The sequence below is a fragment of the Protopterus annectens genome, chromosome 14.part0 (assembly GCF_019279795.1).
Source record: "Protopterus annectens isolate FY-2018-M chromosome 14.part0, PAN1.0, whole genome shotgun sequence".
Taxonomy (NCBI): domain Eukaryota; kingdom Metazoa; phylum Chordata; order Ceratodontiformes; family Protopteridae; genus Protopterus; species Protopterus annectens.
In genome coordinates this window covers 1,081,390,210-1,081,415,345 of record NC_056748.1, presented here as the reverse complement: position 1 = coordinate 1,081,415,345, position 25,136 = coordinate 1,081,390,210, and the positions used below count along the sequence as shown (strand labels likewise).

At 46.7% G+C, this 25,136-nt stretch overlaps 1 protein-coding gene across 1 annotated transcript in view; it reads left to right on the top strand.

The window, feature by feature from the left end:
* Positions 1 to 25,136, top strand: part of CFAP46 (cilia and flagella associated protein 46) — a 3,596,153-nt gene that overhangs the window by 1,555,892 nt on the left and 2,015,125 nt on the right. The window lies entirely within an intron of this gene.

The window sequence follows — 25,136 nt, the reverse complement described above, 5'->3', positions numbered from 1 at the left end:
GTTCTTACACCTGGGTTCGGAGCCGATCCTCGGCTCCGTGTCGGCCGCTTGCAAGCTCTGCATCGAGAAGAAGCTCGAGACCAACCTAACTCCCACAATCCCCTCTGTCTTTACCTCAGATCTAGTTTGCCGCTGCAGAGATCGCATCAGTTTGATGAGCTCGAGCAACCTTAAGCTAAGATTTATATTTTTTCTTATATTTCTTAGAAATTATTCCTCTATATATTATCTAAGTGACTGTGTGTGTGTGTTTATAGTGTTTCGAGGATTCCTCGGTTCCATATAAAGTTATTTAAACTTTATTAGAGTTTTCCCTCGGGGCCTAACCCCACTAAAGTTACTGGATTAGACATCCCTTTTACTGGATTGACTACTAGATTGACTTTTTACTGGATTTGACTAAAGTTACTGGATTAGACATACCTACTGGACTGGACTTTTATAAAATTAACCTTATTACTTTTAAGATGTCTGAGAAAGCTAAGTCTGGCTTTAAACGTTGCCAATGTGGGCAAAAGATGTCAGTGACAGATAATCATAGTTCCTGCGTCTACTGTCTTGGCCCTCTCCATCTGCAAGAAGACTGTTCAATTTGTCATTCTTTCAGTGGAAGGGTCATGACAGATAGGCGCAGGAAACTTATGGATAGGGGTCTTTTAAAACCTACCTTTCAAGAGGCTCTGGATGCATCAGACCAGGCATCCAAATCCTCGAAGGAATCGAAGACGTCGGAGCCCAGGTCATCGGCTCCGAGCTCTTCAGTTAAAGTTCGATCACCGGTTCCACAGACTTCGGGGCCGAGTGTTGAACTTTTGTCAGTATCCGAGCCTCGAGTCTTGGAACCGGTGACGGAGCTCCCTCCACCGACACTGTTGAGGTCGGCTCCGTCTTCGATTCCTTCGACGTGCTCTTCCACACCCCTCTCCGACTCCGATGTAGACCGCGTGGTGCAGAAATTAATGGAGAATACGGCCTTATCCAACTCATCTCTGTCTCCTCTCAGTTGGTGTCGAGACTCGAAGGCCTACCCTTATCTCCATCTCTTCCTCCTCCGAATCTTATTCAGCCTTCGGAGCCGGAAGAGGCTGATCTGCTGATTGTGGAGCCCTCGATGCCAGAACCGTCCTTCTCTCGGTCGGCTCCGTTCACCTCGACTCCGTCGGATCCGGTACTGGAGTCTTGGAGCCGAAGATCCATCCTTGGTTCCGGGACCGAGAGTCGGACCGATGTTTCGGTTCCGACGCTCCCTCTCGGGGCCTCGGCTCAGATCGACTCGGCTCCGTCCTCGGGGTCGATGCCTTCGGTGCCTGTCTCGGGGATTCTTCCCATTTCCTCGGAACCGGGACATACCTTGACCCGGGGGCCTTCGACCTCATGAGGAAGGTGTTGTCTACCCAGACAACCACATCAGCAGAAATAGCTTCTCCTCCCCATAAAGGACCGTTATCCTCCTCTGCACCCACGGCTACATCTAAGCGTCGAGCACCTGTGTCTCAGCCACCCCTGGAGGGTGCCCCCTCTTCCTCGGAGGCTTCTTCGGATGCTCCCACCGAAGAAGTTCCGAGGAAAAGATTGTGTAAGAGGAGACACTTAGATTCTCCCCAAGAATCATTGACATCGGACACTGACTTAGATGAGTCAGAAGGGTCCCCAAAGTCACCCTCGGAGGATGTCTCTTTTTTGGACATCCTGGAGATCTTAAAGCAGAGAGGTGATTGGCAAGCCCTCCCCCCTTCTGAGGATGAGTCAGTTTTGCTGAAGGCATTCGGTGCTCGCCCTTCGATGAGTTGATGGAGCTGATTGCTCGAAGGGCGTGGGAGACGCCTGACACGGTAGAGCCAGTCCCTAGAAAGCCTAACAAATATATTACTGCCCCTCAGGATAAGGCTTATCTGACAAAGGGAGTGCCAGTGGACGCTATGGTGGTGGCAGCGGCCACGAAAAAGGAGATGTCTGAATCTTCCTCATCTGTCCATCCGCCTAACAAAGATTCTAGGACTATGGACAGGTATGGGAAGCGCATTTTTAGTTCAGCGGCTTTTTCTATGCCATCCCTGAACTACTTGACCCACTTCACACGGCTACAGAGGGATCTAATCAAAGAGTTGGGAGATACCCTCCAGGGTACTACAGATGCTGCTATTTCAGAAAAAGTTACGGCACATCTCAATACCCTTACATCCATTGTAAACTCGTCCATGAGGCTGATCTCATACGCAGCCGAAGGATCGAGTAGGGCAGCAGCTTCAGCGATTGCTCTTCGCAGACAATCCTGGATGCGCTTATGTTCCTTTGCGGAAGCCTTCAAGTCTTCCTTTACTAACGCCCCATTTGATGGTGCCACTCTCTTTGACCCTAAAGTAAAGGAGACCCTTACCCGGTGTGAGCAGGAGGGAAAGACTCTGTCTGCTGTCGGAGTCTGTTTTTCCACCCCATCCAGACCGTACCCCAAAGGGCAACGTGGTGGAAAAATGTGGTTTCGAAAACCCCAAGGATCTTTCCCAGGCACACAGGGTGATGCCCCCTCTAGAGGCAGAGGAGGGGGCAGAGGTGGAAGACGCCGCCCTGGTGGCAGAGGGGGTCCGCAAAACCAAGGTGACAGGGATACACCCCCTGGAAAACCTTTCCAGCACTCTTGAGAGGAGGCCCGACTGTCCTGCTCTGGAGGCAGTCGGGGTCGCTAGCTTTATACCCTCAGGCCTGGCAAAATCTTACATCAGACAACTGGGTAAAAAGCGTTGTTACCAGAGGCTACAGAATACCCTTCCTATTGCCCCCAATTCCGAAGAGAAGACTCCCAGATGTACCGCCCCATCTGCGAGACCCTGCAGCTATAGAAATTTCAAAGCTGCTAGAAAAGAGTCATCCAACCAGTCCCAGCGGACCAAAGAGGATTCGGAACTTACTCAAGGTTCTTTTTAGTTCCAAAGAAGACAGGGGACTGGAGGCCGATTCTGGACCTAAGCAACCTCAATACCTTCGTCAAGAAAGAAAAGTTCCGAATGGTCACGCTTCAATCGATCCTTCCATTTTTACAGAAGGACGACTGGATGTGCTCAATAGATCTGAAGGACGCATACTACTACATCAAAATGGCCAGGGCGTCCAGGGATCACTTGCGCTTCCGGCTGGGAGCCAGCCACTTTCAGTTTCGAGCCCTGCCCTTTGGTCTGACCTCAGCCCCCAGGGTTTTCACCAAATGCATGGCAGTGGTGGCGTCTCACCTGAGACGCCTGGGATTCCAGGTGTTTCCGTATCTGGACGACTGGCTCCTTTCTGCCACCACCCAGCGTCAACTAGTTCAGGCCAGGGATTACACACTACAGCTTTGTGTTCATCTCGGAATTTCCGTAAATTTCGAAAAATCTTCACTACAGCCATCACAGCATATCTCATTCATAGGAGCAGAATTGGATACGCATCATTTAATTCTAAGACTTCCTCCAGAAAGGATAGCCTCACTACAAAGCCACATTTCTCTCCTTCTGTCATCCAGAAAGTCCCCAGCAAAACTGGTTCTGAAGGTTTTGGGTCTCATGGCAGCTTCTCTCATTGCGATACCATTGGGAAGACTGCACATGAGAGTTCTACAATGGCTACTGTTTGCACAATGGTCGTTCCAACAGCTACCTCTGACACACGAAATTCTGATCACAAATACATGCAAATCACACCTAGACTGGTGGCTTCAGACTTGCAACCTTTCTGGCGGACGACCATTTGTGCTACCCACGGTGACCACGGACGCTTCCCTGATAGGGTGGGGGGGGCATCTTTCAGGGACAGACAGTCCAAGGCGAATGGACCAATTTAGAGTACAATCTGCACATCAATGTCCTAGAGTTGAGGGCAGTGTTTTTAGCGTTGCAACACTTTGCTTCCCTTCTTCCTCTAGGGACTATTGCAGTTCAGACGGGCAACATGTCCGTAGTCTGGTACATAAACAAACAAGGGGGAACCAAGTCTTATCAGCTATGCAGAGAGGCCATGAGAATCTGGCAATGGGCGGAGTCCACGGGTCGCTTTCTGATTGCAACGCACATCCCGGGGTCATCCAACGTCATAGCCGACAGGCTGAGCAGAGCAATCCTGTTGCTTCACGAGTGGTCCCTAAAACAGTCAGTTGCGAAGAAGATTTTTCGCAAGTGGGGCCAGCCGTCCTGCGATCTTTTTGCGTCTCCAATGAACGCCAAATGCAGGAGCTACTTTGCCCTATTACCCCCTCCAGGGGAAGTCCCCAGGGACGTGCTGGTTCACGATTGGCCCCCGGGCCTCCTGTACGCTTTTCCTCCCTTTCCCCTGATTGCGAAGTTTCTGCAGAAAGCCAACAACCTGCAAAGGACGATTATCCTCATTCTGGCCTCGTCAAATTTGGTTTCCCTTTCTTCGGGCATACCGCATTCGGGGACCCTGGATCCTGGACCCAGAGCCAGATCTACTGACCCACTCGTCAGGGGCTCCCCACCCCTCGCTCTTCTCACTCCATCTAGCAGCTTGGCTGCTCCGCTTCCCTACTTAGCCAGGTCTAATCTTCTTTCACCTGCAGTTCAGAATATACTAGTGGCTTCTCATAAAGCTTCCACTACAAAGACCTACACTAGTAAATGGAAGCGCTTTGTTTTTTGGGCAAATACACAGCATTTGGATCCTGTTATGGCTCCCTTAAACAAGATCTTGGAGTTTTTAACAGAGTTGTTCCACCAAGGAGCTTCTCCTGCCACTTTAAGAGTGCAATTGGCTGCCATTTCCAACTTTCATGTGGAAGAATGTGGGGCACCTATTATGGCCCACAGACTTTGTAAGGCCTTTTTAAAAGGATCTTTCCATATTAAACCACCAGTTAGAACTCCTACATCTCCTTGGAATCTGAACCTTTTATTGTCTAAATTGATGTTGCCTCCGTTTGAACCGGCTTCCTCTTGTCCATTGAAGTATTTGTCTTGGAAGGCCCTCTTTTTGGTGGCCATTACATCGGCTAGGCGGGTGTCAGAGCTTCAGGCTCTTTCTATTAAGCACCCTTATTTGATTTTTCACTCTGACAGAGTATCTCTTCGCACTAATCCATCCTTTCTCCTCAAAGTCTGTTCTATTAATAACATTAATCAATCCATTAAACTCCCTACCTTTTTCAAAAATCACTCCAATAAGTTGGAATATATGTTACACAAGTTGGATGTTCATAGACAACTTAGATTTTACTTGGATAGAACAAAGGATCACAGAAAATCAGATCAACTTTTTATAGCCTTTGCGGACAGCAGGAAAGGTGTAGCAGTTACCAAACGAACCCTTTCCAAATGGCTAACTGATTGCATTATATTTGTTTATGCTACTTCGGAACAAACCTTACCTTTCAAACCCAAAGGACATTCTACAAGATCAGTATCTACATCCCTGGCTCATGCAGCTCGTTTACCATTAGACACTATTTGTGCAGCTGCCACTTGGTCTAAACCACATACATTCATTTCTCATTACAAGGTGGGCAAGGTTTCTAGGGATAGGGCAACCTTTGGTTCCACTGTGCTCAAGAACGTTCTCCCATGAGTTCCTCAGGAACATGGAGGTAGGGACGCTACCCAGGTGTAAGAACAAACGGCAAGATCGAACACTCTCACATTTAGAAGTTATGTCCTTACCATAACGTTCCATGTGGAGTGTTCATCTCGCCTTTGTTCTTACATTCCCACCCTCCCACCCTCAGGAAGAACGTACAGTTTGGTGCCTGGTCTGGTTTATTCTGCTTCTGCATTCGCAGTTGTTATGTATATATGTATGTACATATGTATATATAGGTATAAATGTTCTTGCAGTTATGTAGTTTTTGCATGAGTATGTTTCTCTCTCTGACTTCTGGTTTGCTTGCAAACTAGATCTGAGGTAAAGACAGAGGGGGATTGTGGGAGTTAGGTTGGTCTCAAGCTTCTTCTTGATGCAGAGCTTGCAAGCGGCCGACACGGAGCCGAGGATCGGCTCCGAACCCAGGTGTAAGAACAAAGGCGAGATGAACACTCCACATGGAACGTTATGGTAAGGACATAACTTCTAATTTCAGAGTGTTGGACAGATTTGGAAAGCGAGTGATCACCTCAGCTGCTTTCATTCTGATGTCACGTAATTATCTGGTGCACTTTACTAGGGTTCAGAGAAACTTGAAAAAAGAACCATCAAATACTCTCTTGAGTCCATGTCTGCTGATGATTTCAAAAGGACCTCCTCTCAACTGGCCACTCTTAAGTACTTCAAATGCTTTGGTGAGGTTAATCTGTCACACAGCTGAAGGTACCTCACAAGCAGCCAGTTCAGGCATTGCCATAAGGAGACACCCCTAGATGTGGCTATGTGACTTTGCAGAGCCCTTTAAGACGTCCTTTGTTAATAATCCATTTGATGACACTTCCTTGTTTGGGCCATCAGTAAAAGATAAGCGTACCTGTAGCAAACAAGAAGGAAAGACCCTGTCTGCCATGGGGATCAAGTTTTCTACACCTCAGTGGACCTTCTCTAGGAGCCAAAGAGGTGGTAAGAAAATGCGGCTCTGTAAATCTCCAGGATTTTTCCAGGATTCATTTGGGGATAATTTCTCCAGAGGCAGAGAGGGAAATTTTAATGATAGATGTCACCATACAGGCAGAGGGAGCCCACAGAACCAGGGCTTTAGAGATTATTTTTCAGACCGGTCCTATTAGTGCTCCTGAAGTGGTGTCTGACTGTCCAACTCTGGATGCAGTCAGGGGCCTGTTCTGTTTGCACCTAGATGCCTGGACAAACATCACAAGAGATTTATGGGTACTCAGAATAATATCCAGAGATTATTGCATACCATTTTCTCCTCTTCCTCATTGTCAAATGAAGAAACCTCCTATTATTCCACCAAGTCAGAGGAAGGCCACAGCACAAGAAATACAAAAGCTGCTAGAAAAAAAAAAAAGTCATCCAGAAGGTCTCACCTGACCAGATAGCAATTAATTGAAACTTATTCATGGTTCTTTTTAGTTCCAAACAAAACAGGAGACCTCGGACCCATTTTGGATCTAAGCAAATTGAATCCGTATGTAAAGAAAGTGAAGTTCCAAATGGTCATGGTTCATTCCATCCTGCTTATTATACAAAAGGACGAGTGGATGTTTTTTGTAGATCTTCAGGGCAATTATTATCCCATCAAAATAGACAGATGATCCAGAAGACGTCTTCACTTTCGGCTGAGAGACAGTCATTACCAATTCAGAGCTCAGCTCTGCCCTTTGGACTCACTAAAGCCCCCAGGGTGTTTACCAAATGTATGGTAGTAGTCGCAGTTCCCTTGAGACTGAAGGATTCCAAGTGTTTCCATATCTGAATGATTGACTCTTCACTGTCCCCTCCAAACATCAACTACAACATACCAGCAACTATTTGCTCCAGAATTCCAACACTTTGGGCATTAAGATAAATCTTGCAAAATCAAAACTTGCACCAGTTCAGAGACTGGAATTCATGGGACAGTTTTGGATACAGCAACACATCTTTACCTCTACACCGCCTTACTTCAATCAGCAACCAGGTTCAGGCTGTCCTTTCTCATCCATCTTCTCCAGCAAGATTCATGCTTTAAGCACTTGGTTCGATGTCAGCTGCCATAATGCAACTCCTCCTTACAGGCTTCTTTATGCAGGTCCTCCAGTGGACTCTACCTGTAAAGTAGTCCATTCTGTATCAACCCCTATCTTTTCAAATTAAACTCAACCCAATTTGCAAGCAACACATTCACTGGTGGCTACAATCTGACTATCTTTTTTCTTGACAGACCCTTTGTACTATAGAACGCAGTAGTGGCAGTGACCATGGATGCTTCTCAACTGAGGAGGTGGGTATTTCTTGGGAAGAGCTGTCCAAGGCATGTGGTTCCCCCAAGATACCAACTTGCATATCAATGTCCTAGAGATGAGAGCAGTCCTTTTAGCATTGCAGGCATTTCAAAATGTTCTTTCCTTGGGGTAGTCTGGTACATCAACAAGCAAGGAGGAACTCAATTGTATCCCCTTTGCAGGGAGGCCATGACATTTTGGGAATAGGTAATCTCATCGGACCACTTTCTAATTGTGACACACATTCCAGCGAGAGCCAACATGCTTGTGGACAAACTAAGCAGATCCATTCTGGTGCCTAACAAGAGGTCTGTAGTGAATATTATCTCCAGGTGTTGAAGCCAACCTTGCTGTGACCTATTTGCCACTCCTGTCAACAATAAATGCAGCAAGTGTTTTGCTCTGACCCCCCCCCCCCCCCCCAGGAGGAGTCACTGAGAGATGCTCTTCTTCACACTTAGAATCAGGAGAAGAGGAGGATAAACATAAAGGAGACCCGAGGGCCAAGTTTGTTGCAGAAAGCAAGCAGGCCAAAGAGCTCAGTAATCCTCATTGCCCCTCTCTACCCTCGGCAATTATGGTTACCCTTTCTATGGTCTCATCTTTGTTTTCCTCCATGAATACTGGGATTCAACACACTAATATTCAGGCCCTAGAGCTTTACCGCAGGGTTTCTCCACTTCCAGTAATAGTTACAGCCCAGGCTGTCTTCCCCAGTTAGTGACATTATTTTGTCTTCTCAAAAAGCTTTTACTAAAAACGTTTACAAAAGTAAATGGAAATGGTTCTTTATTTGGGAATCAGATAAGAGATTGATCCCTTTTATGTACCAATTTCTGCTATTCTTCATTTTTTGACAACTCTTTGCAAAGAAGAGCTAGATCTGAACTAGTTAACTTCATTTGTTCATCAACCTGTGGGTATCGGATCCGAATCGAATCCGAGCCGGCAGCTTTATTCAGCTAAGATCCAAGCTCCAAGCTCCTCCCCCTTACCCATAACCCCCTGCCATCCCTCTCTGTCCTCAGATCTCATTTGCCGCAGCTTATTCAAGCATCTAGAATGAGTTTCCAAGCATAGGGTTTCGTGAGTTTTACAAAAATTCCGTTTTTTGACCTAGTTTTTTAGTTTAATCTATAGACGAGTGAGTGTTGTTTCCCCTTTTCTGTTAAATTGCTAATCTTGTTGGTAAATTTTCCTTTTGTTAGTTTAGTCTTATTACCATGGCTGAGGCCCCTAAAGCTTTCTTTTCCAAATGCACAGAGTGTGGCCATAAGCTATCCCCAGTGGATGGCCACACTCGGTGTGTTATCTGCCTTGGGGTTGACCATCTCTCTTCGGGCTGCACAATTTGTGCAGCCTTCAACCCCAGGGCTTTGAGGGACAGGAGGTCGAAGCTGATTCTGATGGGATTTCTGCCCCCGGACTCGGCTTCATCCTCTTCTCCCTCGGCAGCACCGGCTGCGACCGCAGCGGTCCCGCCATCTATCCTTGCTCCCCTGGCCGGGACTCACCCTCCCACCATGGCTCAGGAGGAGAGGGAATCTAGGAGGGAGAAAAGGAAGGAGAAGCACCACAAGCGATGGGCTGAAGCTTCCTCTTCGGCTCCGACAGCTAAACAGTTAGCCTCTCCTAGGACGTCCGGGCCTTCTCCTTCCCGGCTCCATTCACCTCGCTTTTCCCCGGAGCCGGAGGAGCAGACCCGGTCGCCTTCAAGTTCTTCGAGGCAACAGTCCAGGCCAGCCCCGGTGCCCTGGTCTAAATCGACCCGAAGTTTGTCTGATGCAGATATGGACCGGATGATGCGTAGGTTTCTCCAGGCCCAACTGCAGATGGGAGTGCTCCTGCCTCCCCCCCTCGTGAGGGAGCTCGACCCCATTTTTCGCCCCGATTGCTCCTTCTCCGACCCATTACTGGGGTTCAGAGCTGTCGGATCCAGGCAGCATCGGAGCCAGGGGAGGCTCGGTGCCGATAGTACACCCTACTTCGGCTCCGTCCGCACCCTCGAGTTTGTCAGGTCCATTTTCGGATCCGAGCTCTCGGAGCCGCGAGCTGAGTTTTGGATCCGGAGGTGTCAGTGTGTCTTCGGCTGCTCTCAGATCCTAGAGAGAGCAGTTCTCCTTCAGTGTTCGATGTTGTGGAGAGGGTCTTGTCGAGACCCCATGCTCCTGCTGCAGTTCCACCCATCACTCCCTCTCAAACGGGCCTACCTTCCATCACCCGGCCCCAGGGACAGCCTGCACCTATGTCCCAGATAGTTTCCTTAGAGGAACTGGATGTGGTTGGTGAGGCATCCTCGGACAACCCCCCCCCCCCGAGGAGGTTCCTCACAAACGTAAGTGCAAGAGGAGGCACTTGGACTCACCCGAGTCCCTGACAGAGGACACAGATTTAGAGGAAGGGGAAGGTTCCCCAAGGTCGCCCCCTGAGGACGTCTCCTTCGGAGACATTATGGAAATGCTTCGTATTAAACGGGGGTGGTCAGCCCAAAAGCCTTCCTCTGATGAGTCTGTGTTTCTGGAGGCGTTTGACGCAGGCCCATCTACCTCTTGGGTGTCCCCTCCCACCGATCCCCTGGTAGATCTGATCACTTCCAGGGCATGGAAGGAACCGGACACTGTGGAGCCCATACCAAAGAGACCAGACAAAATTCTCAGTCCACCCACAGGACGGTCTGGAGCAAGGGTGCTTAGGTAGATGCCATGTTGGTGGCGGCTGTGACCAAGGAGGAACTAGCCCAGGAGAGTTCCTCGGTCCACCCTCCCGACAAGGAGTCTCTGACGATGGACCACATAGAGAAGCAGATGTTCGCTTCAGCCACCTTCTCAGTAAGGTCGCTGAACTATATGGCACATATGATACGACTCCAGCGGGATCTCATCAAAGAATATGCCGGGTCGCCCCCAGAGTCCATGTCGGCCGAGGATAAGAAAACATTCTCAGCTTGAATGGCCACTCTTAAGTCCATTTCGAACACTTCTATGCGGCTTCTTTCCCATGCCACGGAAGGAGCCGCTTGAGCTAGCGGAGCGGGCATTGTCTTACGGCGGCATGCTTGGCTCTGTCTCTGCGACTTTGCGGAACCCTTCAAGGCGTCCTTCGCAAATGCCCCTTTCGACGGCTCTTTGCTGTTTTGCATGACCGTCTGCGACACACTGGTCCAGAGCGAGAAAGATGGGAAGACGTTGTCTGCCATCGGGATCCACTTCTCGGCTCCCCAGAGGTCCTTCTCCAGGAACCAAAGGGGGCAAAAGAAGATGTGTTTCTGGAAATCCCAACAGTCCTGTTTCGCTCTGGACCCCTCTTCCTTCAGAGGCAGAGGAGGACAGGGTGGACGCCGGCCCAGAGGCAGAGGGGGCCCGAAGAATTTTGGGTCGAGAGAACCTTTTTTGGATCGGCCCGCGCAGCAGCCCTGAGGGGTTACCCGACTGCTCCACTCTGGAGGCAGTTGGGGGGCGTTTCTCGAGGCACCTAGCAATTTGGGAGTCCATTACAATGGTTTGCTGGGTGCTTCGAATCATATCCAGAGGTTACACTGTCCCCTTTCTGAATCTCCCTCTCAGATCACGGAGCCTTCCCGATGTCCCACCCAATCAAAGGGAGGCAGCAGCCACAGAAATAAAGCAGCTGCTAGAAAAAAGAGCAATCCAGACGTCCCCCAAGATCAATCTGGATCAGGCTTCTACTCCAGGTTCTTTCTGGTTCCAAAAAAGACGGGGGACTTGAGACCAATCCTCGACCTGTCCACTCTAAACCTGTCAGTTGCCAAAGAAAAGTTCCGGATGGTCACCATTCAGTCCATTCTCCCACTCCTGCAGGAGTATGACTGGATGTGCTCTATAGACCTCAAGGATGCGCACTACCACATTTTGATGGACAGATGATCTAGAAGGTTTCTCCGCTTCCGGCTGGGAGCCGGCCACTATCAGTTCAGGGTCCTTCCCTTTGGTCTCACCACAGCCCCCAGGGTGTTCACCAAAGTGATGGCAGTTGTAGCGGCCCACTTGAGGCTTCAGGGAATACAGATCTTTCCATACCTAGAAGACTGGCTCCTGACCGCCCCCACCAGGCATCTACTCTGTTCAGCCAGGAATTACTTCCTTCACTTGACCTCTCATCTGGGAATCTCAATCAATCTCAAGAAATCCTCCCTTCAACCAACTCAAACCTTGGATTTCATAGGGGCCAGGCTAGACACAAACCTGTTGAGGGCCTTCCTAACTCCGGACAGGCTTCAAACTTTGACACTCCACGTGCTGGCCCTCCTACAATCCCTTGCCCCTCCAACGGAATTGGTCCTGAGGGCGCTAGGTTCCATGGCTGCAGCCATCAATCTGTCACCTCTAGCTCGTCTAAACATGAGGGTCCTACAATGGACCTTGCAGGTTCAATGGTCCATCCTGCAACATCCGCTAAGTGCATCTATCTCCCTCAGCAAGGTTTGCAAGAAATCCCTACTCTGGTGGATCCAGTCCTCGGATCTCCGGGAAGGGCGCCCCTTCTCTATGGCCCCACCCCAAGCCACAGTGACCACGGACGCTTCTCGCCTCGGGTGGGGGGAGCACTGCATGGACAGAACCGTCCAAGGCACGTGGACCCACTCGGAGACCTTGTTGCACATCAGTGTCTTAGAGATGAGGGCGGTGCTTTTAGCATTGCAAGCACTCCAGACCCTTCTTCCCTTAGGGACAATTGCAATTCAGTCAGACAACATGTCAGTAGTCTGGTATATCAACAAACAGGGGGGAACCAGATCCTATCCTCTATGTCGAGAGGCCATGAGAGTTTGGGAATAGGCGATCGCCACCAACCTCTTTCTCATAGCAACGCACATTCTGGGTCGGTCGAACATTTTGGCAGACAGGCTGAGTCGAACCATCCTCTCACCTTACGAGTGGTCTCTGAACCCGAGAGTAGCGAAGCAAATCTTCCTCAAATGGGGTCAACCTTGCTGAGATCTATTCACGTCGTCTTCGAACGCAAAGTGCAGCGAGTACTTCGCTCTACTTCCCCCAAAAGGGGAATCCCCCCGAGATGCTCTAGTCCATGTTTGGCCATCCAGTCTGCTTTATGCTTATCCACCTCTTCCTCTCATGATAAAATTCTTGAAGAAAGCTCGTCGGTTGGGGAGCAGAGTGATCCTCATAGCCCCATTCTGGCGTCGTCAAACGTGGTTCCCTTGCCTATGGTCTCATCTAGTCAATCCTCCATGGATTTTGGATCCCACTCCAGATCTGATATCTCACCCCCTGGCATTGACAACCCCAATTCTGGACAATCTCAAGCTCACAGCTTGGTTGATCCAGTTCCAATCATACATAGGACTTCCGGTATCTCCTCTTCTGTTAAAGCTATTTTAGTAGCCGCTCATAAACCTTCTACTAGAAAGGTCTATAAGAGCAAATGGAAACGTTTTTCGATCTGGGCGGAACATAGAAATTTGGTTCCCTTTGCAGCCCCAATATCAGCTGTATTAGATTTTTTGTCATACTTATTTGATCAAGGTGCCAGCTCCTCCACCGTCAAAGTCCAATTAGCAGCAATTTCACACTTTCATGTGGGAAGTGATCTCGGTTCTTTAGCTTCTTCCAAGATCTGCAAGACTTTCGTAAAAGGTACCTTCCTGTTAAGGCCTCCTGTTAAGGATGCAGTCCCTCCATGGGATTTAACTCTTGTTCTCCAGGCTCTTACTGGCCCTCCGTTTGAACCTGCAGCTTCAGGGGATCTAAAATATTTATCTTGGAAAACGGCCTTTCTCATTGCTATCACTTCGGCTAGAAGGGTTTCGGAGCTTCAAGCCCTTTGCGCCAAACCTCCATATCTGGTCTTTCATAAAGACAGAGTTTCCCTCAGGACCAATCCCTCCTTCTTGCGTAAAGTCGCCTCTGAGTCCAACATTAATCAATCTATCAATTTACCATTTTTTTCCCCAAATTATCACAACAAAGGTGAATACAAATTATTTACACAGGACTGCTGAACATAGGAAGTCTGAGCAACTCCTTGTATCTTTTGCTAAACCCTTTTTGGGTAAACCTGTGTCAAAAGCTACATTGTCCAGATGGATTTCACAATGTATACTTCTTGCATATAAGAGTTCTGGCCGACCAGAACCTGTCGGAGTTCACGCCCATTCTACTCGATCGGTTTCCACTTCTGCTGCCTTTTGGTCCAGAGTGTCCTTGGATGACATTTGTTCAGCTGCCACTTGGGCTTCATCCCATACTTTTATTACCCATTACAAGCTGGATATAATTTCCAGAGGGAGGGCGTCCTTTGGCTCTGCAGTGCTCCGGAATATTCTTCCATGAGGACCTCCCAAGTTTTTTGGTAGCTGGGGACTCTGTCCCACAGGTTGATGAACAAATGAAGTTAATTACTTCAGATAAAGAAGTTATGTACTCACCATAACATTCCATCTGAATAGGTAACTTCATTTGTCAGCAACCAACCCCCCCTCCGGCCCCCTAACCTGTAGTTCGTCCTTTTTAGGATCTTTGTGCTTCCTGTGCCAGATGACATCAGGTTAGGACGTTTAGTTGATCCTTTGGTTGTAGTATTCTATAATGCTAAAGCAAACTCGATCTGAGGACAAAGAGGGATGGCAGGGGGTTATGGGTAAGGGGGAGGAGCTTGGAGCTCGGATCTTAGCTGAATAAAGCTGCCGGCTTGGATCCGATTCGGATCTGATACCCACAGGTTGCTGACAAATGAAGTTACCTACTCAGGTGGAACGTTATGGTGAGTACATAACTTCTTTTTTCTCTACAATTAAATTTCAATTGGCAGCAAATTCAAGTTTCCACAGAGGGAATAAATAATTTCCGTGGCTTCTTCTAGATTGTGTAAAGCTTTTATGAATGGCATTTTTCTTTTGTGATGTCCAATAAAGGATCTCTCACTGCCTTGGGATCTTACTGCGGTACTTGAAGGTTTAACACAAAACCCCCTTCAACTTTCTGGCAAATCTGATCTAAAATTTCTGTCATAGAAGATGGTTTTCTTGGTAGCTATAACCTGAGTAAAGAGTATCTGAACTCCAAGCAAAAAAAAAAACTTGCATTGTTTTTCATAAAGTTGGGCTTTCCATGTGAACTAACCCTTCTTTTTTAATTAAAGTGGCTTCCAAAACTAACATACACCAATCCATTCACCTGACGGTTTTCTTTCCAAAATTTTCCAATAAAGTAGAGTACACGCTACACCTCCTTGATGTGCACAGAGAACTACGTTTATGCCTTCACAGGACAAAACAGTTTAGAAAGTCAAACCAGCTTTTTGTATCTCTCTCTTCAAATTGCCTAGGACAACCAGTTTCTAAAATTACCGGAGCTAAATGGATTACAGACTGTATCTCATGGATATACTCCAAGAAAAGCATGACATTACCAAAACCTCCAGAAGCTCATTTAGCTAGATCCATAGCTACTTCATCTGCCGTTTGGTCAAGAACGACTGTTGACGTTTGTGCAGAAGCTACATGGTCCAAGGCTCATACATTTGTTTCACAGTATAAATTGGACATCATATCTGGAAGCAGAGCCTCCTTTGCTTTGGAAGTACTCTAGAATATCCTTCCATGAGGGCCACCCAAGGTCAGTGTAGCTGGGGATTCTGTCCAATAAGTGAGGAAGAGTGAAAAGGACAACATCAGATTTAAAAATTATGTATTCACCAGGAGGACCAGATGAAAAGGTAAGAAATGTGAAAAATGCATAAATATAGTTGCAAGTATAGAAAACGTCTGGAAGAACCTCATGTTGATCAGGAATGAACGCAGGAATGGTTAAGGAGAGGTGAATTCAAACCAAAAGATGAAAGGTTAATATTGGCGGTTCAAGACAGTAGGCTATGTACACACTGGTTTACAAAGTCCATTGAACATGTTGGAGAAACAGACAAATGTAGGTTTTGTAAAACCGAATTGGAAACAGTCTAAACACCTCATTGCTGGTTGTGACATACTAATAGCGGAAGGACTGTATACTGAAAGGCATAATAATGTGGTAAGACTATTGCACTGGGGATTGTGCAAACATTACGGTATTGAAGTGGCTGAAAAACACTGGAAACATGCGCCACAAAGCATCATAGGAAATGATGAAGTCTACATCACATGGGATCATCTATTACCAATAGTTCAAAAGATAGATGCTAGAAAACTGGATATAGTGGTTCAAGAAAAGAAGACAAAAGTAGCATTGATCACTGAAATTGTCACACCCAGTGACTACAGTGTCCTGCATACAGACAGACACAAAGTCATAAAATATAAGGATGTGCAAGCAGAAATGAGAACAATGTGGAAGAAAGATACCCAGGTAGTTCCAATAGTAATAGGAGCAACGGGTCTTATAAAGGAAGAGTCTACAATCCTATTTAGATATGCTACCAATACATGTAACTCCATATGAATTGCAGGAGGAGTCATTACTGGGCACATTGCAGGTGCTGAGAAGAGCACTATTGGTTGACATCAAAGAGTGAAACAATACTAATTTCATGAACTTTAATCGTACGTTGACTTAGGAATGGGGTTCATTCCCGTCATGGTATTAGAAACCCAAAAGATTTGGAGAAAGTAAAAAACTAGAAAACTAGATATTGCCAGCACTTTAATTGAAGTTTTGGGCGATCTGTAGGTAGGAAGGATGAAAATGGGTTGGCCATCCTGGGTACAAGCTTTTAGGGGGCATGGCTGGCACTATTAAAGTCTAGTACGTATTACTTCCAGGGGCATGACTGGCACTATTAAAGTCTAGTACTTATTAGTTCCTGGAAGTAGTGTATACATCATTTAAGCAGCTATATTGGAGATCATGGCTGCTTAAATGATGATCAGTATTAGGAGTGCTGCATGGATGCTCAGTCTTCAACATGTAAAAGTTCTCAATCTCTTTTTGACTTGCTAGTCTGCAAGTAATATGATTATCAATAATGTTTGCAAACCTGTAAGCCAAGATCCAATCAATGACACTTAATTTGTGCACATCGCGTCCTTTTCTGTATGCGTTAGATGTACCATTTATCAGGTAGATATTTAACAGCTTTTTTTTTTGTCCTCAGTTTTGGCAGATTTTCTTTTACTTTTGTTTGTATGAGGAGACAATGCCAGATAGGGAACATTCCTAGGGTACCAATTACCTAAATACTAGTCTGTTTTCTAGGAAATACTGAGAACCCCAGGAATATTCAACTAGCCATTTAGTTAGCACCTCCTGATTTGATTGTCCCTAAGTATTGATTAAATGATGCAAAGGATAATGTAAACTCAAACAGTGCACCGATGCCTGGTGGGGTCCCTGATATTTTTTAAGAAAACAGTAGTTGTTAACCTGCCACACATTGTCTACATTATTTCAGAATACTTTTACAATTTGGTTTTCTGCCTGATGTTTCAATGAATGCAGTAATTGTTCTGTTTTTTTAAGCAGGAAAGACCTAATAATGCAATCTGTTAGAGGCCTATCAGTCTTACAAGTGCAAAGATCATACTGACGTTTTTTGCTTGTCAACTTTAAAAAATGGCCTGTACTAGCATGGCTTCACAGCAGGTCATTCTTCTAACATGGCTTAGTAGCAGGTCATTCTTCTAACTTGCTTCACAGCAGGTCATTCTAATATTGCTTCACAGCATGTCATTGTACTAACATGGCTTCACAGCAGGTCGTTCTAACATGACTTCACAGCATGTCATTGTACTAACATTGCTTCGGAGCAAGTCATTCTTTAACATGGCTTCATAGGTCATTCTAACAGGCTTTGCAGCAGGTCATTCATCTAACATGGCTTCACAGCAAGTCATTGTACTAATATGGCTTCACAGCAGGTTATTCTTTTAACATGGCTTTGCAGCATGTCATTCTTCTAACATGGCTTTGCAGGAGGTCATTCTTCTAACATGGCTTTGCAGGAGGTCATTCTTCTAACATGGCTTCGCAGCTGTTCATTCTTCTAACATGGCTGTACAGCAGGTCACTCTTCTAACAAGGCTTCATAGCAGGTTGTTCTAACTGGCTTCACAGCAGGTCGTTCTTCTAACTGGCTTCACTGCAGGTCATTCTTCTAACTGGCTTCACAGCAGGTCGTTCTTCTAACTGGCTTCACAGCAGGTCGTTCTTCTAACTGGCTTCACAGCAGGTCGTTCTTCTAACATGGCTTCACAGCAGATCGTTTTTCTAACATGGCTTCATAGCAGGTCGTTCTTCTAACTGTCTTCACAGCAGGTCGTTCTAACTGGCTTCACAGCAGGTCGTTCTTCTAACATGGCTTCACAGCAGATCGTTTTTCTAACATGGATTCATAACCGGTCGTTCTTCTAACTGGCTTCACAGCAGGTCGTTCTTCTAACTGGCTTCACAGCAGGTCATTCTTCTAACATGGCTTTACAGCATGTCATTGTACTAACATAGCTTCACAGCAGGTCGTTCTTCTAACTGGCTTCACAGCAGGTCGTTCTTCTAACTGGCTTCACAGCAGGTCGTTCTTCTAACATGGCTTCGCAGCAGGTCATTCTTCTAACTGGCTTCACAGCAGGTCGTTCTTCTAACTGGCTTCACAGCAGGTCGTTCTTCTAACTGGCTTCACAGCAGGTCGTTCTTCTAACTGGCTTCACAGCAGGTCGTTCTTCTAACTGGCTTCACAGCAGGTCGTTCTTCTAACAAGGCTTCGCAGCAGGTCGTTCTTCTAACTGGCTTCACAGCAGGTCGTTCTTCTAACTGTCTTCACAGCAGGTCGTTCTTCTAACTGTCTTCACAGCAGGTCGTTCTTCTAACTGGCTTCGCAGCAGGTCGTTCTTCTAACATGGCTTCGCAGCAGGTCGTTCTTCTAACATGGCTTCGCAGCAGGTCATTCTTCTAACATGGCTTCGCAGCAGGTTGTTCTTCTAACTGGCTTCACAGCAGGTCGTTCTTCTAACTGTCTTCACAGCAGGTCGTTCTTCTAACTGGCTTCGCAGCAGGTCGTTGTTCTAACTGGCTTCACAGCAGGTCATTCTTCTAACATGGCTTCGCAGCAGATCGTTCTTCTAACTAGCTTCACAGCAGGTCGTTCTTCTAACATGGCTTCACGGCAGATCGTTCTTCTAACTGGCTTCACAGCAGGTCATTCTTCTAACTGGCTTCACAGCAGGTCATTCTTCTAACTGGCTTCACAGCAGGTCATTCTTCTAACATGGCTTCGCAGCAGATCGTTCTTCTAACTGGCTTCACAGCAAGTCATTCTTCTAACAAGGCTTCGCAGCAGATCGTTCTTCTAACATGGCTTCGCAGCAGGTCATTCTTCTAACATGGCTTCGCAGCAGGTCGTTCTTCTAACATGGCTTCGCAGCAGGTCGTTCTTCTAACATGGCTTCACAGCAGGTCATTCTTCTAACAAGGCTTCACAGCAGGTCATTCTTCTAACTGGCTTCACAGCAGGTCGTTCTAACTGGCTTCACAGCAGGTCGTTCTTCTAACATGGCTTAGCAGCAGATCGTTCTTCTAACATGGCTTCGCAGCAGGTCGTTCTTCTAACATGGCTTCGCAGCAGGCCATTCTTTTGTAATTAATTTGCCTCATTTCTGCACTACAGTAATAGGTGAAATAGAAACAGACTCTGTTTTTCTACATCTAGATATTTCTTGAGATGTGCTCTGAAATGCAGTTGTAGATCCTTCTCTGTTTCTTTTATGCTATCAGTGACACTATCCAGTCCAAAACTCTATCATAAATTTGCAGATGATACAAAACTACCACTACCAGTGTGTGCAATATAAATGACCGTAATACGCTTCAAAATGAGTGGATAAGTTGGCCTGGTAAGCACTTGGAAATAATCTAAAGTTAATAATAATGGATGTAGTGTACTTCATTCTGGACATCTGAATAGGACTTTTCATTGTGCTTTGAATGATGAAATCATTCCACCATAAAATCACTACATGGACCTGGGAATAACAGTATCCAGAGGGTTGTCTTTCAATGCCCATATTCAGGAGATTTATTGAAAAGATACGGACTTGGTAGGGCTTATTATGTTCATAGGTAGGTACTAGGCTATTGGCCCTAGGGACTATATAAACCTAGCCAAAACGGTACCCTCGCTTTCGCCACCCAAGAAAATTATTTTCCTGTGACCCTGTCGAGCAGAGCCACAGAAGTGAACCCTGGGGTGAATTTCCTATTTCCCATCCAATCATCAAGACTTTTCTTGAAGAGTGCTAATGAGGAGCTTTGTTTGATATAGATAGGTAGTTTGTTCCAGAGTATGGGAAGTTTCTGGGGCAGGAATCTGTCCCTCCAGCATGTTCTGTTTATTGTGGTGACAAGGTTTAGGTCCCTAGAGTGTGTAGCTCAAAGGGATTGAGATTTCTTTTAAGTGGAACATGTCCAACAGCTCTGGGTTTGACATAGCTTTGTATGTTAGGCAGAGATCGCCTCTGAGTAGGCGAGGTGTGACTGAGTAAAGCTGGAGTTTTTTTAGATGGTCTGCGTAGGGCATCTGTTTGAGGCCGGTAATCCTCTTTGTGAGGTATTTCTGTGGCCTTTCCTGTTGTTGTAGATGTCTTGTGAGGTACATACCAAAAGGGGCATTGTACTCTATAATGGGTCTAATGAGTGATGAGTAGAGGGGAACAATTACCTCTTTTTTTCTGGATGAGAAACCTTTTGTGATGAGATGTGCCATCTAGAAAAATTTCCTGACTACTGTGGTGATGTGATTATCAAAGGAGAGACTACTGTCCACCTGTGTCTTAAGGTCTCTTATCACACTTTCGGTGTTAAGCAGACTACCACCTATGTGGTAGTTCATGGGTACAGAGTTTTTTACCAAAAGGGATGACAGTGCACTTTGTGGCATTGAGCTTGTGGCCATGGCTTTGACACCAGGCATCTGTCTCAGAAAGTCCCTTTTGTAGGATATCCACATTGTTAGGAGTTTCGATTATGGCTCCTAGTTTGCACTCATCTGTGAACTTCTTTAGCCAAAGACCTTCTGTGTTAGCCTGTACTTTAGAGAAGTAGATACCAAGCAGGAGAGGACCCAGGACTGAACCATGTGGTACCCCACTTGTCACTGGTCTGAAGTCGAATTTGGAGTCTGCAACTTTCACAGTGTGGGTTCTGTCAGTGAGCCAGTTGGCAACCCATCTTGTGACATAGGGATTTATACCTAGTTTAGTGAGTTTATCTATAATTCCAGAGTGAGGGATGGTTTTGAAAGCCTTGGCGAGATCTAGATAGGCTGTGTGAACCACCTTACCCTCATCTACGGCTTTGGTGACTGCTTCAAAGAAGTCTATCAGGTTTAGGAGTTATGATCTGGCTTTTACAAACCTGAACTGTGTGGGGTTCAGAGTTTGGAGATAACCAATATCTTTGTTTATAAGTTCTGTGATGATATGTTCCATAGCCTTGCAAACCAGGCTCGTCAGGTTAATGAGGTGGTAGTTCCCATGGTTCATGGTGGATCCCCCTTTGTGGAGTGGGATAACCATCGCTGTGCACCATTCAGTGGGCAGAACGCCTGAGGTGAGGCTATGATTGAACATGGTACTTGGGTGGGGTGCCAGTTCGTTCTGTAGTTCGTGTAGAACGCAGCTTGGGATGTTGTCAGGTCCCATGGATGCTGTGTTCTTGGCTTTGAAGAGTGTTTTTTTTACCTGTGCAGCCGTGATTACAGGAACTTTGCATTCTTGCGGTATAGAGATGGGCCTTTTAGGGGGTGAGAGGGGGGGTAAAGTTAGCACTGAACCCATCTGCCAGGATGTTGGCAGTATCAGTTGGTTCTGTATATTTAGTGCCATTGTGCTGTAACTCAGGGCAGATTTGAGTGTTGCCATTGAGATTCTTGGCATAGCTATAGAATGCTTTGTGGTTGTCTTAAAAACAGTGGCGATTTTGTTTTCATAATTAGCTTTGGAGGATTTTATGAAGGATCTCAGCTTCTTACTGAAGCTGACCAGGGAGTTCCTCTAGTCATGGGATTTTACTCTTTTTTGCAGCAGTTTATTTCTTCTGTTGTAGCGCTTGTGTATGGTAGGGGACCACCAGATTGGCTTCCTTTTTTTGGAGGATAGCATCTTGGTTCTGTTAGGGATAGCACAATCCATGCACTCGTGTATGTACTATAAAGTGCATTTGTGTAGGATTCAGCAGTCATACCTCTATTGTCAGTCTGCATGGGTGTCGTGAAGTTTGCTTTGGAGAACATTTTTATGGTGGTTTCCCTAATGGGGGGTGGCGGTGGGATGTGGATGTCTAGGCTGATTAGCTTGTGGTCAGATCTGACCAACAAGGAACTGACCTCTGGTGTGGAACATCGGGCATCCATGTTGGTAATGACCACGTCTAGGATATTGTTGCCCCTGGTGGGAGTGCGGATAAGTTGATCCAAGGCATTGGAATTTATGAATTCCAGAAAACGTTGAGCAAAAGAGTTGGTACATGAGTAGTTTTCCCAGTTAATGGTGGGGTAGTTCAAATCACCCATTATTAGGGTGCTGGGTTGTACCCTAATATTTTCCAGTGTAGCAAGAAATGAGGAGTGGGAATCCTGGGGCATGGTGGAGGATCTGTAGCAAGCTACAGTTTGGATTGTGGTCTTGCCCAGAGTTAGTTGCACTTGGATAATCTCGGATGCATTATGCTGAGCAACTAGCCTGGAGGTGTGGATATCCTTAATGAATATGGACACTCCTCCGCCTTTAGTGTTTCGGTCCAGGTTAGGTGGCTGAAAGGTGTGGCATGAATTATATCCTAGTAATGCAGGGGTGCTCTCTGGAGCCTTGAACCAGGTCTCTGTCACTGCACATGTCGATGTTCTCCATTTTAAGGAGTGCCTTGAGTGAGTGCATTGTGAGGTTTAGACTTCTAGCACTGAGTAGCATTACCCTCAGAGTTTGATTGCTTGTACCTGTTATGGTGGTGAATTTGTCATTTGAACCTTGCCTAAAAAAGGCACTATAGGGGTGGCAAAAGCCTTAGCCAGTATCTGGAATCACAAGGGCGACAGGTGCAGGTCATCTCTGGCAAAGCATCGTGGTCTGTTGATCATGTCATCCCAGCAGACAGATACTGGATCCCCTTAGAATGACACCAGAAGCTTAGCCAGTTGTTGAAGTCAATCATTTTGTCCTTGTACTATGGTATCATTCTGGGTGATGGCAGGATGCTACTCAGGGCTAGGGTCATACCTGCCTGGGCTACATGATCAGAGAGCTCCTCCATGTCTCTTTTCATGTAGTCCAAAGGGGGTACGTCTCAGGTCATTCACACCAACATGGACAATGACAAAGTCATATTTTTGTACTTGTTGTGGAGTGACCTGACTGTGTGCATTATGTGGCGGATCCTGGCACCCAACAGGCAGCTGACAGTAACTTTCTCCTTGTTTAGCCTGGTGAGTGGAACATCAGTGTGCCTGACTATAGAGTCACCTATGACTGGAGTGTTGGGTATGCTGTTATGCCTTATGGGCGGCGGTTGGGTGGCACACTGAGTTTTGTGGGCTCTGTGTCATTTGGGTTGTGTTGGGGGGGTGGAGGTTGCGTGCATTTTTGCTTTGGCAGTCTCTGTTGCTTGGACAGCTTTTTATTGAAAGCCTCCGTGAATGCGTGTGTGTGTTTTGTGTTTCTATGTGTGTGTTTTGGTGGTGTAGGTTTTGAGGGACTATGTGATGTGTGGTGTGGTGCAAGTGTTTACCCTCTCCTCTTGACTGTCTTGTCCAGTCTTGGGTGAAGAGAGCTTTGCTTACAGTTTGGCTATACAAGTGCATCTCTCACAGGTTGTAGTGTTGGGTGGTAGGAAAAGAGGGTTGTCTGTGTACATGAGGCAATTACTGCAATGTCCCAAGATGCCCAGATTCATTAGGTAGACAGGAGAAAACACCAGGAGCTGACCCATAAGACATGCCTGGATAGGTGCTTATTAAGTACTAAAAACTGTTTTTCTCTAGACAAGTGAGGAAAGTTGAGTGCTGTAGTAATCTGTTGCTTATATAGTGCTTACAATGAGTTCTGAACAAGTGCTGAGCTCAAGGAAACAGATTTGAATGCTAAAACTAAAAAATACTGTCTGGATCCAAGGGAAATTTTGAAGAGCAGACTTTATGGCGCCGGGAATATTTTAACTCTAGCTAAGCAGAGATGCATAAAGTGTATTGTTTTTAATATAACAGTAACACATGAGCAAACTGATTTATGCAAATTAACCAATGAAAAGCTAAAAACTGAGCCCCATTCTAGCAGTCTTCGATCAGACAAGTTCTAACTGCACACTCCTGCCACTAGGGTGCAGGGGAACCTTCTCCAGAAAAAAGATGGCCTGGATTAGTGATCAAGTTATACAAACAAAGCTAGATTCAGCCTGAATTTAGTCTATGTTACAGCAAACAAGGCGTACCAATTTCAGAAATAAACAGTTCAAATAAGCAAGCACAATAAAACTTTAACCAGAAACTCCCAGCTCAGAAAGGCAGAATCTACCCTCTCCTCCCACAAGAGTGCAGACCACCCTTTTTAATGTAAAATAACTGGCCCTAAGCCCAAGCGCAAGGTGACCAATGGTCCCAGTTTTTCCAGGACAGTCCCAGTTTGGAAGTCTCTGTCCTGGAATCCCAAACATTGTCTTTGGGACACAGAAATGTCCCAGTTTAGACCTCTCAGTCTGAATGGTGACTTGGCTTCCCAGGGTGGCAGGTCTCCCTGCTTTCCCATCCTAAGCAGCCCTGGGGTAAGGTCTGATGCCTTCACCCTCGCAGAAGCCATCCAGGCCTTGCCACCATCAGTCAGTCACTCCCTCAAGGACTTCCGTCGTGGGGGGTTCTGCTTGACCCCACTCACACAGGTAGGAGCTCTCCAGGCCCTACACCTATCTGCCTGGTGCTGTTGTACTGACTTCTGTCAGGGCCAAACCCTAGAGTCCTCCTTTTTGACCTGGCCAATAGACCTTCCCCTGCCATGGCCCCCATGTCAGGGGACGCCGCCACCTGCATGTCTCCAAATTGCACTGGATTGCTCATGCCCTCGGACCCTCTCAGTGGAGCTTCCCTCCAATCCTGTCTGCTCCTTGGCCGCTGAGGGGCAGATCTGCTCTCATGAAGGCTTCAGAGTCCCCCTGCTTTCCCATCCAGAGCAGCTCTGGGGACTTTCAGATTTTTCAAGGATGCTGTCGGATATGTGGTGAAGTTGGATGCCTTCACCCTGGCAGGAGCTCTCCAGGCCACTCTGCCATTCACCCTGGTGCTTCCTCAAGGACTTCCATCATGGGGAGCTCTGCCTGACCCCACCCACCCAGGCAGGAGCTCTTC